The 16,266-nt window shown below is 41.1% G+C and overlaps 1 protein-coding gene across 2 annotated transcripts in view; it reads right to left on the bottom strand.

The window, feature by feature from the left end:
- The window catches only part of SCRG1 (stimulator of chondrogenesis 1), a 28,254-nt gene extending 12,238 nt beyond the window's left edge, over nucleotides 1–16,016 (bottom strand). The window contains exon 1 of one of the 2 annotated variants that reach the window (XM_075189496.1): nucleotides 15,916–16,016. The gene's annotated coding sequence lies outside the window, so the exon portion shown is untranslated. Of the gene's footprint in view, nucleotides 1–14,665; nucleotides 14,714–15,915 lie in introns of those variants that run through there. The other variant, XM_075189497.1, reaches the window with a different exon arrangement.
- Nucleotides 16,017–16,266: the final 250 nt, after the last annotated feature.

The following is a 16,266-nucleotide window of genomic DNA, read 5'->3' as shown; positions in this document are numbered from 1 at the left end:
AAAACAATAGATCTAAGAATTAATTTTAAAACCAACGTTTGGTTCATGATAACGGCACAGTTTGTATTGGCAAGTGGGCTGGATAGCAGCAAGAGTGCATCATATATTACATCTGTGTACAGAATGTACTCAGTAGTCAGGCATCATTCTAACCCATACATATCTGAATGAAACACCATTGGACAAAAATTGTGCAAATGGTTTTAATCCCCTTTTATGACAGTATTTGCCAATTACCAAGTGATAATGTTTGTTTGCAAATGTATATAGTCTTCTTTGCAAAATACTGGAGGCTGCAGTAGGGCACAATGTTGCTCATTCATTTTCACAATACAAGGAACTTGCATTGAATATTGGTTCATCCCCAACAATGGCTTCCACGACTTTAAGTTGGTAACAAGTATACTTTAAAATGGATGGGCATAAATCATTTATTCAAATAATTACATTTACATGGCAGCACTGCTACTGTTATTGGGGCAGATTCAGTTAGCTGCAAGGTTCTTGCATGATACGTCTGTGCGTTATTTTCCTGTTAGTAATACATGCTAATTTTTACTGGCAGCTAATTGAATCTGCCCCATTGAGTACATTTTCGGGCAGTCAAGGACACTCAAGTGATGTATCAATTCTGCATGTGTATCAACATCTGTGGAACACTATCCTTTATTTATTTGCACCTGCTAAGTATGTGCTGGAGATGTTCAGTAAAGGAATGAACTTTATCAAGAGATGGCCTGGAGCCCATTCATTATAAGAACTGTGATGTAAGCTGTACAGTACGTCCAACAGACAGCCTTGTTTTTAAACTTGTTTTTAAACTTGTAGGGGCCCTTTGCACATTCAAAGCCACCAAGCCCAGGGATGTAAAGAGACTGGGCTAGCCTGGAGGAACCCTGAGTAAGTGGTAGGTGCCCTTGTACTGAGCTATATAATGATGGTGGTGTTAAAGTGGGAGTATGATGGACTGTGATATTTGTCACCATGTGCATTTCCAGCATACTTTGCAATCCCACAAATATAGGTGCAAGTGATAGCCAGGGAGTGTCTAAATGTGTAATGTTGGTGAAATGTACACAATACGTGGGGAGATAAATGGATTTGTGCATCATTCATTGTGTTGCAGGGCCAGTGTTTTCCTCATTCAGAAATCATCCCCTCTAGCGGGGTCAATTTATATGATGGCTAAATCTGGTTGTTCTAGGCAATGCCTCCGCTGTTCCTTTTTAGAAGTTTTAGTAAATCTGGGTGCTTGGCTTTAAATAATAATACAAAATTACTCTTAGATATGGGAGAATCCTTGTTTTATTTAGCATGATAAGGTCTAAAAACATGCTGATATTGATTCTGGATAAGGAAGTATTTAAAACTCTTCATAACTATATGAATGAGTTGTCCCCATCACAGACAGGTTTACTGATTTATGCATAACTTTCAAGTAATGCCTCCCCCTATAATTTAATCTAGATTTAATCAGCCAGAGGAATTCGGCAATATAGTGGTACTAACTCTTCAAAAGAATTGTGCTCTGACCTGACTATTGTGTCCCACTGTAAGACATTTAGAACTCTGATACTTGTAGCTGCTGCGAACCCTCAAACTCTTATTCTCTCTTGTATAGCACTAAACACGTCAGATTTGACCAGGGAATAGGGAAGGATATTGAACTGACCTAGTTTTTCACAGTAAGGTATTAGTAAATGGGCAACTTCATGTGTTGTAGTTTACATTATATGCAGACTGCATTTTAGTACTTCATCTATATCCACTGAACGTAATTACATTCAGCTCTTCTGCACAAAAGCAGAGGACACTTGCAGTCAAAATGTAATGAGAGAGAATGTGTTAAGAACAAAGACTTAAACAGAATATGATTATCATCAGTCATGCCGGCTAGCGAGACAACTGACCGATGTATTATTTCTTATTCTCTGGAGTCTCTGCTTAAATCCTTGAGTAGGCCGCTGTGCAACAATAGAGGAGCATAATACGAATGATAATTATGATTTTAAGTAGGTAGTATTTCTCTTCTAATAGGACCCAAAGTACCTCTCTGCTGCAAAGTGAAGACAACATTCACCGTTTTAATTACAGTATATTAGCATCAATAAAGTGAAAAATGACAGATACAGAATATAAGCATACAGCAGAGGTAGATAAAGTGATCACACTACGGTATCCACCTATTTAGTAGAATGTGCCATTTAAAGTGCTTGTATACTTTTTAAAAACATTGCATTCTGCCTTTCCTGGGGCATTCACTTTCTAATAACATTGGTGAGTCCATGAGCATGCTCAGTAGGTATTCCTGGTTTTCACTACTCTATAGCTACCCCTGATGAGGCCTGATTGCTGCCATTTAAATAGGGGTCTTTTGCATTGCAGTTCTGCTAAATCATAGTTTGTTATTGCACTGCAGTCTCAGAGATCTTCTGTTGTACCCTCTGACTGTCATTCTGGAAACATGAACTTTGGCCAAACTCCAATGTTAAGGAATTCCATTATGCCTGACCTGGGCTTGTTGTTTGGTCTATGCATTGTGTGCAAGTCTGCTTTTCCAGCCATGTTTCCTGTTTGGCATATTTGCAAGTATTCCCAGCGTAGTCCTGTATGTAATCCTTTACTCCAGTGACCGCTGTACCAGTGGATCTTCAGACCTGCCATTGTTTAGCCTGGACAACTGTATTTTTCCTGCTATCTTGTCCAGCTTGGCCTCCAGCCAATGACAACCATTCTTTGGACTCATTTATCATTATTTATGTACCTGTGACTGTTTACATTGCATACCTGGTTCCTGTTTACCCTACATTAAAGATACAAAATGGTATATGTTTTGGTGAGAGAATGATCTAACCCACTAACATGGACCTTGCTGGAGCCACATCTGTCCCTGCTTATTCAAATTAATCCTTATTGCAGGCCCTGCAGCTTGATATGATCCAGCTTTGCTCCCGGCTTACTTTGTTGCCTGATCTGATAAAAGATAATTCAGCTGCTGTACTTATCAGTCCCAGTCCAGGTGCTGCTTCCTACCCGGCAAATACTTCACCTGTTGACAATGCCTGGCTTATAGATGGTTGCTAGGAGTCACATGGAACACTGTACAGTAGCGCTGTAGTTCCATTAATGAACCCTGCTCCCCATCACAGGGACGAAGTACCAGATTCTGAAGTATTAGGACCTGTAGATGGTCCACATCCCTGCCTTACAGAAGAGGAATGCATTGTAGAAGGAGCTGCTTATACTGCACTCCATGGCTGGCCTTTTTCTCTGGAAAAAATTACCCTGGATTCTGCTTCAGAAAGGGTTTTGTCAATCCAACCAGCTGTAGAGGGATACTGTCTTGAGGATGCCACCATTTGCATCTATTCCAGTTGCTGCCTCCTGTCCTGAGGTGTCTGAGACGACTGCACTGTCTAAGTTTACTGAGATGTCTGACTTTGTCATTGGCCTGAGGATAAACCTTCTGTGTGGCCTCTGGGGCCTAAATATAAACTTTTTGCCCTGCCTTACAGTCCTCAGGATAAACCTTCTGTCCTGGCCTTCAGGCCTGAGGATAAACCTACTGTCACGAGCCGCGGTGGTACGCCACATCCTGGCGTGATCTAGCAGCCGGGCGTGTGCTCTATTTCTATGCTCTGGTTTTATTCTTTGGGATTATCCTTGTTGCATAGATGCAGGAGGGTGTAGTGACATCCTCCAACTCCAGGGGGAGCTCTCATATTATTTAAACTGGTTCATTTATATTTTTATACATGCTTCCTGGTTATGTTATTACCTATGCTAGTTCCCAGCTAGTAATTAATTAGCAGCCTCCTGAGGCTCATTGTCAGCCCTGTCCTCCTCCTTTCTGATTTGTCTATTATAGTATTTAAGGCAGTGAGAACTGGACCTCACTGCTGGTTATAGTTCCTGCTCTGTGCATACTTACCTGCTCAGTTCCCCTTCTCTGCCTTTGGATTGATCTTGCTGTGTATGACCTTGGACCGTGTACTGTACTCTGCTGTATTGCCTGTGACCTCAATCTCTGCCTGTTTCCTGGATTTGTTGTTTGCCGCCAGCCCTGACCTTTTGCCTGGACTTCACCACCGCTGTATGCTATTTCACAATATCCCTGGGTTCTCCCCAGTCAGTACACATCTCTCGACCCTCTGTCTGTCTGCAGCCAAGTCTGTCCCTTCCACTAGGGGCTCCAGTGAACACCAGACTTTCAGAACAGATTCCGGGTTTTGTTGTACTGGCTGGAGGGGTTCCTGACACCTACTGCTTTGTTTGAGATCTCTGCTGCCTTTCCTAAGTGCTCAGACATCTGCCCTGCGGAACTGTTTTAGTATTGACTCTTCAGTCTGACAATCCCCAAATGATTATATCCTCCCCTATAAAATAGGCTAGCCCCTGACTACTGCCTCTGAATCTTCAGTGTGCCAACCACTTTACTGTAACCCACTGCTCTGAATCTTGTCTCCCAATGTCTATTTATTGCTTTGTGAAGCTCTTTAGGGCCATGAACACTGTCAAAGTGCAAATGGATGTTTGCATGTTTCTGGCTGATGGCAAGGAGAGATCGTCAAACATTTTGAATATGTTGCAGATCTGATTTATGGTACCACTTATTTACGGAGCAGCAGATGACTCCACATTAAGTATCATTTTACCTCCACAGGGCACCTTGTTGGTAATATTTTCTGCAAATTTAGTAGCATTCAGTAGGGTAGGCAGAAAAGTAACTTTATGGATTCATCTCTCGTCCTGTTTCCACCACTTCTAACTCTGCTCTCCAGCTACCTAGCCCTCCTCCTCGAGGACCCTCTGCCTTCCGACCCCTCTCGCTTCTCTCCTCACCCCTCTGGGGGTCTTCCTGTCATCCGCGCCCTCCCTCTTGGGCTCCAGCGTATGGGGATCTTCCCTCTCCCCCCCCTCTCTAGCTGTGCTTCGAGCTTACTGAGTTACAGTGCTTATTGTTTTCTGTACTGTGCTGTCTTACCTCGTATTGTAATTGTTTGTCCCTGTACGGCGCTACGGACACCTAGTGGCGCCCTATAAATAAAAATGAATAATAATAATGATAATAATAATTCTACTGGGACTCAGTAATGGTACTCCCAACAATCATTAGGCCAAACTATAACAGCTGGACGAACATGCTGACGCTTCAGAACAGGGCAAGCCCAAAGAGAAGGAACTGCGTGACCTGCGTTAGGAGGTAAGTCCACAATGTGATGGCTGTAGAGAATGGATATGTAGTATGGTATACACCCTTGTGTATGTTATACTAATAGCAGTAAACGGCAAGTGTTATAATATTCCAAATCATGCACAAATGTTCCTTATATACACTGAAGTTGTTGCTTCACTTATGCAGTTTACAGGGGGTTATGAACATATATTCTGCTGCCCATCGTAGCCAATCAGATACAACTTTTATTAGTATAACATTGCTCTTTGCACCAGTTTTATAAATAAATACCAGTCAATTGTAAATTATAATGCCATACACGAGGGAAGGGATGGATATGATACTTTCTACATATGAAGAACATCACTAACACAGCAAATAATTAAAGCCATAGGAGGTCATTTAATTAGTGCATCAGGTACGCTTTGTAAATACCCTCCATAGACAATTACAATAAAACCTCAATTGGTCCTCTTTGAAGTTAAATATAATATACATTCATCATTCATGCAAGATGTTCTAATGCTGCTTTATAATTAATATTGCATGGCAGCATTACATTGGCATAAATACCACAACAATCAGGGGAATTATCACGTGACATAAACATATTTGTCTTATCTCTTTGGAGAATGTATAAAGCTGCGTGGAGAAACACTCCCTTTAACAAAAAGATATTTTAGACCTTTTGCTGTACCTTGCTGGGCTTCAGAAAAAGCTCCATATTCATCTTCTGAATGTACTGACACATAAGACCCTAGTGAGAATGATCGCTTAAATTTCACATTTGCTTAAAACCTCCAAAAAATAACATTAAAATGTAGCATTAGTTACAAGTTGCAATACAGGATTCTTTTTCTGTCCGAGTCCAGAGAAAACCAGTGGTCTAATAGTGGATAGGCTACTTGGCGCCACAAACTCTTTTCGTTTTTATGATTTGACCACAGAGTGATCAGTGAAAAATAAAACTGGCAAATGGGCCAATATAAGCAAACCTGGAGAGTGAAAGCAGTTGGAGCTCCGTATGATGACACAAGCACAGGGAAAATCTGTTTAATAAAATAGAACATGCTGAGATTTGTAAATGGAGTGATATAGGACTCCCTTATATGAAATACTGTTCTGTGTAGGTTTTATTCTTCAGACTTACAGTCTCAAGCAAAAACCTGAATACAAATTTTTTAATGGACAAACTAGCTTTTAAGAATCCCATGTTTGGTGGGACATTCTAGATTCTTGGAACCCAAAAATTGAGCTACTAGGGATGGATGAGAAGTGATAATAGATAGTCTGGTCATCTGTGGCTAATAAATAATATATAGTTCAGTCCCTGGTAGCCAGTTTATAATATAAAGATATATTGCCCAGTTCCCTTGTGGCCTGTGTATAATATATAGTGCAATCCATAACTATACATAGTGTTATACACTAGTCAGTGTATAATACAGTATATAGCCCAGCCCCGGTTGCCAGTGAATAATATATAGCTCATCAGGGGAGGGCTAGCAAATTTTAGCCTGGAGGGGAGAGGGGCAAGATTCAACTCAGCAGCCATATAGGAACATTTTAAAGGAAAAAAAATGTAGGCGGCCCAGTGCCCAAGGTAGCCAACAATAGGACCGGCCCGGGGGGCAAATTGCCCCCTGCCCAGCCTGCCCCTGTAGCTCATTACCTGGTGGCAAGTGTATAGAATATAGCTCAGTGCCTAAAAACTAGTGTATATAATACAGCACTTTCTCTGATGGACAGTTTGTAATATAGTACAGTGAAGGATGGCCAATGTATAACATAACGCCCAGTTTCTGATGCCCTGTATTTATATATAAAAATATTTACCAGTGTTTTGTGACCAGTGCTTAATATATAGCACAATCCCAGGTAGCCAATGTATACTGTATAGCCCATTTATTGATGTCCCCTGTGTTAGATAATAATGTATTGCTTTTTTCCTGCTGACCAGTGTATAATATACAGTCAATGATTGTCAGTAATGCACAGCACAGTCTATGGTGGCCAATGTATAATATATAGCCCAGTTCATGGTCCCCAGTGTACAATATATAAATATATTGGCAAATGTCTGGTGACCTGTGTAGAACATACAACACCGTCCAAGGTGACCAGTGTATAACATATAGCCCAAGAACTGAATAATATAACAGTATATAATATATAGCCTATGTACAAAAAATAGTCCAAGCCCTGGTGGTCACTGTTTAATATAATAATATATTACCCAGTCCCAGATTGCCAGTATTTAATATATAACAGTCACCAGTGATCAGTGTATAAAATATAGCATAGTCCTAGGTGGCCAAATTCTAATATAAAAACATTTTGCACTGTCTCTGTTGAGTAGCAAATACATTGTAGGGCAATTCCAGGAGGCCAGTGTATAATTTACAGCCCATTGAGTGGTGGACAGTGTATACTATATAGCACAATTTTTGGCGGCCAGTGTGTAATATAATAATATATTCTTATATTATTCAGTCTCTTGTGGTCAATAATGTGTATAATGGTGTATAATGTATAGCACAGTTTTAGTTGGCAAATATATTATATATAACCCAGTCCCTGGTGGCATTGTATATTATATAGCCTATTCCTAGGTAGTCAGTGTATAATATAATACTAATATAGTCCAGTCCCTGGTGGCTAATGTATACTATATATATGGCCCAGTCTCAAGTTACCTTTGTGTAATATATGGTAAATAACCTTTTGGCCAGGTGGCCAAAACATATACCTTGCCAATGTACTGTATAACATATACCCATTCCCCAATGGGCTGTTTAAAATATGTAGCACAGTCTTTGGTGGCCAATATATACTATAGTCCCTACTGACAAGTTTATCATTTATAGCCCAGTCCATGATTTTCGGTGTCTAACATGTAGCTCAGTCCCGATAGCCAGTGTTTAGTATATAGCACAGTCATGGTGGCATATGTATAATATTATGAAGGGCAGTTCCTGGCTGTTAGTGTGTAATATCTATCATAGCTCTAGGCGGTCAGTGTATAAAATATTAATAAATAGCTAAGTCCCTAGTTGAAATGTATGAAGTACAAACCATGTTATCTAGTACCCTACAGTCAGTCCCTGGTGAAAGTGTATAATATATATAGCACATTGTACATTGTCTCCAGAGTACAATACATAGCCCAGACCTCTTAGCCAATTTATAAAATATAATTTAGTATTTAATATAATAATATTGTGCCTAGTATCTGGGGGTGTATAATATAAAGATTAATCCCTGGTGACCAATAGATAATATAAAGCCCAGCCTGTGGTCAGCACATGTTTTTTTATTGGGAAGTGGGTCTGTGGTTGTCGAGAGGTTCCCAGTGGTGGAGACAGCCTTACCGGATCACAGTGCATCCTGGCATTGGTGACAACGAATCTGTCGGCCATTTGAATTTTGTGCCGAGACAAGCCGCACATGGCTCGCCAGGTCACTAAACCCTGCCCCATGCACTGATCTGGTCAGACCATTGCAGGAGGCTCAAGAGAGAAGACAAAAAGAGAGAGACAGTAGCGCGAAGAGGAGAGAACCTCTTCAGTCAAGAGGACTTGTCTGGCGAGGATTGAAGAGAATGGAGCCTCTTCAATCGAGTGAAGCCCCGAACAGGAGGAAGCGGCGGAGAAAAGACCTGGGTCCTGCACGGAGCAGGTAAGTATGTTTCACATACTTTGTACCAGTGTCACTGTTACCAATGTCAGGCACAAAGCTCATAGGCACATTTTCAGGCTCTAGATCCTTAGGGCAGGTAGTCTGGCATAAGGCCCGGGGGTCCCATTAGTTACTTGTAGGCCCCATTATATTATCTTTGGGACACATTTAATCAGACTTAGAAGCCTGTGGCCACAGTAGGATAGGTTCATAGCCTGTCAAGTAAATAATACATTTTGGGGCACAGTAATTTAAGGCTGTAGGACTGCTCTGCATTTTATTCGGGCACAGCCTGTGGCCACATTATAATTCAGGCACTAGGCCTGGGGGACAATTGTAGAACTACATGCAGTAGGAGATCAGCTCCAGTTCGAGAGACCAAGCCTGGCTTATCGTCACCATCTTGGATCCCATTTGCCACCAAAAGTCATGCCAGCCATTTTGTAGTGGTCACTTAGACCTGTAATTCTCCCTGTGTTCCTGCGCCCTGTGGTCAGGCCCCCATTAAAGGAAGGCCAGGGATGCTCCCTATTGTGTGCTTGTATTGTGTAAATGTTTGCATTGTCTCACTATTATTGTTTACTGTGTACTACTGTTCTCCACTATCCACTCTATTGTGTATTTCTGTGAGTAGGGTGTAGTGAGGTGTTTGTTCAGTTTGCCCCCACAGCCGCTGAAAGGGAGAGCGTACACAGTAATCAAGCAGAGATTTTATGTGCGTGGTCCCTGTCTTTGTCCTTGTCTGTTTTATGCTTATTTCTTGCAGGGTGTTGTTGATCGAGGTTACAAGATAGGAAGATCCAAATTTGAGGAATCACTGCAAGGACAATTGGTACAAGACATCAAGTACAATTGATACACTCCCACCTGGAGCTCTTTTGAGGAACCCTCAATGGTTGCATCATGATCAATCAGGTATGGTCACATGCGTGTTATTGTTTCCCGCAGGCGTTACACATTAAGTCCACCTGTTTGGGCTTCACCGCACATGCTTTTGGATAATAGTAGGTGCAGGCAGGGGCGGATCTAGAAAACTGTTGTACCCGGGGAGATTTGGGGGGGGGGGAAGGCGATTTAGGCCCCGCCTCCTTTCTAACATGTTAGGCTGCCAACGGCTGCACACTATGTGCAGGTCCGTCCAGCCGTGACAGGCAGGGACAGTGTGCTGCCCGGCTGCTCTGATTGTGTTTTAAACACAATCAGAGCAGCCGGGCAGCATACTGTCCCTGCCTGTCACGGCTGGACGGACCTGCACATACTGTGCAGCCCGTCGGCAGCAAGTGTCTGCTAGGGGGGTCGATTGCCCCGATCGCCCCCCCCTGGATCCGCCACTGGGTGCAGGTAATGGCTGAACTGCTTGCACCCACTGTTAATGTCTGCACCCACCATTAATATCTATCATTGTTGCATGGTGTGCGGTGGCTATGGACCTCCCCTCACCTCTGGGCCCATTAGCTGCTGTATCCCCTGTAGTTCTACCACCGTTCTGGTGACTAGTTTATAATATAATATATTGCTGAGTCTCTGGTGGTCAGTGGATAAAATATAGCATCATTGCATTTAACTCCGGTTTCCTCCCACACTCCAAAACCATACTGGTAGGTTAATTGGCTGCTATTAAATTGCCCTTAGTCTCTCTCGGTCTGGGTGTGTGTGTTAGGGAATTTAGACTGTAAGCTCCAATGGGGCAGGGACTCATGTGAATGAGTTCTCTGTACAGCGCTGCGGAATTATATATAAATAAATAAATAGCTGATGATGATGATATGACTAAAGCATAATATAAAACCCAGCCCCCACCTCTTGGCCAATATATAACAGAGTTCAGTCACTCCTGGTCAGTTTGTAATATAATAATATCATAATATATTGCCCAGTACATGTTGCTCAGTGTATAATATGTAGCCCAATCATCAGTGACCAGTCATACATAGTGAGTGTATAACATATAGTCCAGTCGTGGATGGCCAGTGTGTAATATATACCTTATTCATTGGTGGCCAATGTTTAATTTATATTACAGTCGCTGATGGCGAGTGCATAGTGCTAAGTGCACTAACTTTCTACCTAGGATTGGCAGCAAATACATTTAATAAGGGACACATATAATATACAAAGATTCTTGAGGCTGGATAGTTGGTATCAATATCTTCTCACCTTTAATTAGTACCTGAAAAGTTTTACCCGCAAGGAAAATCCTCCTTCAATCATTGGAATGATAAACACCTTTCTTACTTTAGACATTACTAAAACTCCTTATCCATTTTGTCATTATCTCCCTTCTTGACTACTTACCTTCTCTCCTTTCTGGCCTTTCCCTCACCTGTCTAGTTAAACTACAATCCATTGTAAATGCCACAGTGAGATAGACCTCTAGCAGTAGAGCTCTTGAGATAATGACAATATCTCCTGCTCTGTAATTTCCACTCTACAGGGTATATTTACTATGCAACGGTTCCGTAGAACCGATGATTCCCAGCACTTTTTTTAATACGATACTTTATTAAAGACAAAGCCCATTTTTACAGTTTATACGGTAAATAGTAATGCTCACTTTTACTATGAGGCGCAAGTAAAAGTGAGCAGATGTTTCACCAAAACCGTGTAGAGTCTCGCAGTCGTTCTACGACACTACGTGGTGATTTTTTATTTTTACAATTGAATTGGCCACTTAAAACCTAAAAACAGTCCCTTAAACTGGAATTTTCCATTAAGGGATGCCACCCTGTTACCCACTGCTGGATCAAGAGGGGGCGATCAACCCCCCCCCCCCCCCCCCAGCAGCAATCGTGAAACCTTAAAATTGCTGCTGTGATGTCTGATCATCGGGAACAATAAGGCAGGGGCAGCTGGGACCAACCAATCAAAGAAGGAGGGTGTGGCTATGTAAAATAGCACCCCCTAAAAAAAAAAATCTAGGTCCACCCCTGTTTTTACCAAGGAGATATGTGACAACAAGGTATTTCATGTGACAAATATGGTGTTTGCAAAACCCAAGCAACAAGTTGAGACCCAGCTTTTCTCAGGCTTTTCATATGCAGGCCCCAGGGCCATCTTAACAACATTATGGGCCCCCGGGCAAAGCAGTGCACCAGGGCCGCTAGATATAGATACAGATATATAGATGTATACAGATATAGATATAGAGATAGATAGATGTACTTGCTCAGTGACCCTTGTAGGTTTTTTTTGCAGGTTTTTTTCTTTTGCAGGATTATTTATTCTCATTAAGAGCCATGCCTATGGGGCCCCCTTGCCCGTGGGGTCCCCGCGCAGCTGCCCATCGTGCCCAATGGAAAAGAAGGCCCTGGCAGGGCCAGAAGAAAGTGGGGTTTGGCAAAGACAACATGTGTGTAATACTCTGGGGGATACCACACATGTATGGTCTGGTCTTTTTATTTGGCATTTTTGGAATAAGATGGCAAACATTATTAAATTATTAAAAATTGTTATTGTAAAAGATTAATAACCAGTTTCATGTTGCTGTAGTAAAGGACGTTATTCCTAATGTATGGCTCAACTATTAGATGTCAAGAAGCTTTCCTAGACATTTCTGTGATGGAAAACATGATGTAGCACTTACCCTTGTGTATCAAACCATTGTCCCATAGATTGTAAGCTTGCAAGCAGGGCCCTCTTACCTCTCTGTATGTATTACCCAGTATTGATTTATTACTGTTTGTTCCCAATTGTAAAGCGCTACGGAATCGGCTGGCGCTATATAAATAAATGTTGTTGATGATAAGGGAAAACAATTACATTCCTCCCACCCACTTTCCATATAATAATATTGGAAGATAAACCAATGTAAACATTATAAAATGATCAGGAAGCTGGGCATTACATTTATTGTGGATGTGAGGATCTGTGCTTACTCCAGCATAGTGATGTGTGTACATTGTGTGCTGAACTACATGTACCACTGGGGCACTGCTAATAAATGATGTGTATGTAAAGTACGTCAGCAACACATTGGCATTCAAAGATGCACTTTATGTTCCTATATTCACATAAAAAGTATTACATAGATAGCTCTCTCCTTCAGGCACAGTTACTTACATAGGATAAGAAAATATTGTGGTTTTTTTTTTTGAACGTCACTTAACCTATGTTTATGCCCTGATTATTGTGTTCCAAGTCCAGAACAGAGAACCTAGTTTCTCTCTACAGATGGACGTATTGTTATAAGTAGGAAGTGCAATACTTGGCCACAGTGGGAGGAAATATCAATCATAAACTCCAATGGTACACTGCTCCAAGTGGACACATTGTAATGGAAAATACATCAAGTGCCTTGAATACCAGTATATGCTTTACTATATTCCAAAACATGTCATTTAAAATATTGAGCCAGTGTGTACCAAGAGAGGAGCAGTGAGAAACATTTTAGAGATTTCCAATTGTCTTATTTTTTAAAGTTTACTTTTATGTGTGTTTTCAAGTTAATATTAGCTACAGTTAGCAATTTATACAAATACATTATAAGATTATAAAAAGATATTAAATTATAATAATTCCTTTCTACATTTCCATAATTAAAAATAAACATCACTGAAAGCTGCACCTATTAAAATTTGGTAGGGTAGGGCTCCCCTCCCGCCTCCCCTCCCGCCTCCCCTCCCGCCTCCCCTCCCGCCTCCCCCCCTCCCCCCCCCCCTTTCCTCCTGGGGCTCTTCCAGTTTTCTCACAGCACTAGCCAAAAGCTAGCAGCCTACGGGGCTCTGTATAAGGGGAGGGTTAGAGAGTCTTGCACTACCACATTTTACTAGGTGGTAGGGCAGCTTTAAAATATAATAGAAACAATGATTTTGTAATGTTCTATTTGGGTGTGTACCTCCTGCTATGTATTACAAGCAACATTACACGTAGCCAGAGAGGTTTATTGGAAAATATAGACTATCAAATGAGTTTGATTCATTTTAGAACTCAATAATACCTTCAAGTATTATTATGTTCTGTAACATCACATCATTAGCATAGGAAAGGGTTCTTTACTGTAAGGGTGGTGTAGATGTGGAATCCCTCACCATATGAGGCACATGCATTAAATTCATTAATGTAATGGATGCCTTTTTGTAGCTTTAATCCATAATGGACATTGTGGGGGTGATTGATCCACTGAATGTGCCCTGTTGCCATTTTTTGATCAGGAAAGAAATGGTTACACTGGGAGCTTTTCTTCTGTCTTTCTCTGGATCAACACAATTACAATTTCTAAGAAGTTTGAACTGTTTTGTTTCGGCCCTACTGATAGGACTGTCCAGCTGACAGTGCTCCAGTAATGGGATCATCACTGGCGATAACCCCCATCGGTAGAGCCTGTTGAACATGTTTTTCAAGTATTAAGGTCGGTACTCCCAGTTCTGGTAAAACCATCCTCAAATGGCATTACCAGAAAAGAAGCCTTTAAAAATATTTTATTCTTGTATTATTTATATTTATTTAAAAAAAAATACTTAATTATATGGGCACCACAGTAGCTAACCTACTACAAACTACTCTTTCTACTTGAACCACTGTTTTTAAATCTCCCACTGACTGGCTCTTGTCCCCAGAAAACGTCTCCATAAAGTGGAAGGCTTGAAAACAGCAGTTTAAGTGACAGAAGCGATGTAACTCTGGTGAGCTTCTGTATAACAAGCACTAAATGAAAATAAAGTTTATGAATATAAATATGTTTATAAAAGATATAAAACGTTGTTTCTTAAAAGTTATATATATTTTAAATATTCTACATCTGAAAGGCTATTTATTGTAAAATAATAGATATAATAGTATATTTGTAAAAACATATAAAATACATGCGCTTACCTAAATACAAGTTGATGTAATCTCTTTTTTTCTCTCTCCTGTCTTCTTTTTTTCTGTCTTCTCTCTTCTTAGTCCAGATGCCTCTGGTGCGGGGGTCAGGGTTCAACCACAAGATCCCCGCCCACAGTAGCATGCTAATGCCAGAAAGACTCCCATTGAATGCCTTGGGCCGGCTTCAGCCAGTTGTGTAATAATGGTCGCGGCGGCATCATTCTCTGTCACAATATTGGTCCTGTGCACAGACGGACTCAGGCATCATCCAATATTACCCAGCAAGCTGAATTGCCAGCCCAAGGCATTCAATGGGAGTCCACCTCAGGATGTTCCTCTAACCCCCTGTCCTAGCCCACGCCTTCAGCCCACCTGGGCTTTGTTATTGTGGCCCACATCTCCCCTGACAACGTTCATAGATATCGTTGTATAACATGTAACGCATCCAGGAGATGTGGAGGGAAGATATGAAAAGAAGAGCTGGGCGACACTTGATTACACCATTCATGCTATGGAGTAAGGGGGGTAAAGCATTTCAGTGTTCACTGAAGTGAGCAGGAGCATGATTAAGTGGGTAAAGCTTGAAGACACAAATTGCATCATCACAGCACATCCTTGTCCACCTTTCAGGCCAGTAAGAGCCCTTCTTGTATAATTGCCTGTTCTCCTTGGAATGTGGGAGATTTCCCTTAATGAAAGTGTCCTGGAGATTCCAGAAGAGTAGGCAACAATGACATAATGTATATGTGACCCTCTTCATCTAACTACTCAGCATCTAGTTGGTTGTACATTTTTTTTTTAATGTTAGAGTTGTGATAGTGTTCTTAGTTGTATCTCTTTGATTATATTATTTGAGACCATTACTCATCAATCATTTATAACAAATATTTAGCTGAGTTAATTTGATATTAATAAGGCATTTCTATCACCGTATCATCAATCACTTTCCTGCACATCGAAGGAACCTACAGGTACAAGAATCTGGTAACATGTCAGTATTGCAGGTAAGACGGGTGAGCACTCTCCTATCATCATGCTTTCCAGTGCTTGATTTCCACCCACTGGATCAGTGATCCCTCTGCCAAGTGCTTTATCACTTTCCCTTTAACTGCTATATTGTGGTGACACTTCTAAGTATCATGAGTTCATATTGTACAAATGATCCTGATATAACTCTATGACCAGTATATGTGAATATACTGAGATACATACGTACACATCTTATGTTTTGATAAAGCATTTAAAACTGCAGAAATTACCTGTTCCTTCTGCAAAATTCCTGCACGTCCCGTAGACCTCTTGATAGATCAGTGCCTGCGCTAATGTGCTTAGAATGAGGTACAGTACTAGTAAAGGGGCCGGAGAGACGTACTGGGTCAGGGGGAGTGGGCTGACTTAGCTGAAAGAGAGATGCATAAATGTAGCTTTGTTTCCCTAGTAGTGACAACTTCTCTTTTGCTGCCAGTGTTGCTCAGAGGTAACTGGGAATAACAGACTGCTTGAAACATGTCCAATCCTTAGTACATCAATGATTATTTCATTTCCAGAACTATACACAAGCCTTCTTTATATATCCTGCAATGAGGGTATTTGAGTCACAGACAGGATAA

This window comes from Mixophyes fleayi, chromosome 1 (assembly GCF_038048845.1).
Source record: "Mixophyes fleayi isolate aMixFle1 chromosome 1, aMixFle1.hap1, whole genome shotgun sequence".
In the NCBI taxonomy this organism is placed as follows: Eukaryota; Metazoa; Chordata; class Amphibia; order Anura; family Limnodynastidae; genus Mixophyes; species Mixophyes fleayi.
The sequence above is the reverse complement of the archived record's forward strand: the minus strand, read 5'-3'. Positions and strand labels throughout refer to the sequence as shown.